The sequence below is a fragment of the Echinococcus granulosus genome (genome assembly GCF_000524195.1).
Source record: "Echinococcus granulosus chromosome Unknown EG_S00039, whole genome shotgun sequence".
Classification (NCBI taxonomy): domain Eukaryota; kingdom Metazoa; phylum Platyhelminthes; class Cestoda; order Cyclophyllidea; family Taeniidae; genus Echinococcus; species Echinococcus granulosus.
This window is the reverse complement of record NW_020170419.1, coordinates 307,139-308,232: the sequence shown is the minus strand read 5'-3', so window position 1 is coordinate 308,232 and position 1,094 is coordinate 307,139. Positions and strand designations below refer to the sequence as shown.

The 1,094-nt window shown below is 44.9% G+C and overlaps 1 protein-coding gene across 1 annotated transcript in view; it reads left to right on the top strand.

The window, feature by feature from the left end:
- Positions 1-1,094, top strand: part of EGR_05373 (hypothetical protein) — a gene marked incomplete at both ends in the record, with an annotated part of 7,197 nt that overhangs the window by 4,690 nt on the left and 1,413 nt on the right. The gene's annotated exons all lie outside the window — the stretch shown is intronic.

The window sequence follows — 1,094 nt, the reverse complement described above, 5'->3', positions numbered from 1 at the left end:
CCCGGTTGGTCACTAATTAGGTGGGTGGACTGACTTGCAGTGTGCTGTGAACCAGCATTGCCAGCCGAAACACCAAATCAAACACGCGAAAATGGTACCCACCCATCCCCCATGGCTCAACAATCCAAATCATTAGAGCACAACCAAATGTATGCCAATGTCTGTTGCAGCGACGTCAATCTGGTATGAATGTCTCGAGACATATCAGTCTCGCAAGCATTCATTTTAGAAGGATTTCTTTGATGCCACGTGCTCCTAAGATAATAATTAATGTGCTTTCACATATTTGTATTGAATACACCCGAAAGTAACTGCAATATAGTTGGACGTTGTTGTGTAACCTTGCTGTAAGTACTGATCTTAAACATTTACAGCCAATGCATTCCTCCATCGCCAATGCAGATCAGTAAGAGAAGGGAACTACGAATATTGCATCTCAGCTAAGATGCATTGGTATTGTTGGCATCAAATATCTTCTCACATGCATGAGCATTTAAAGAAATCAGGTTACAATTTCGTGGTCGGTAGCTTAAGCACCAGTCTATTTGTAATGGTTAAAGAGGTGATATGACTGTGGCGATCGCCAAGCAGGAAGCTAAGGAAAAGAGGATAAATTTTGTGATTTGATGTTCTTGTTAAAATATGGGAACCAAGTAGTGGTATTCAAGCAATGCCAATAATGACTTAATATTACGGTACAGTAATAGTGCATGTTCTTCACACTGCCTCGGCCGATTACGACTTGATCGATGCCGTTGCTCAAAATAATCACTGGCGCACTAAGACCAGACTACTAAAAAAAGACACAAAGCCGTTAACTGATGTCACATGACTGGAATACTGGATGAGGCTTTACTCATGTCATCCCCGCCTCACCCCAGGTGCCTGTCAATCAACCATCAGCCGTCGCCGCCGCCACCGCCACCGCAGCTGGACGGCAAATAAGTGCGGTAACATCAAGTCTAGAAGGCACTGTGACTAAAGGGGGAAGAGGGGAGCGGAGGCGAGGGGAGGGGGGGAATACTCCGCCGCTTTGTGCGTGGCTGTGAGGCTTGTTAATTAATTAGTTTCTCCCACCATAAATGGACAGACTG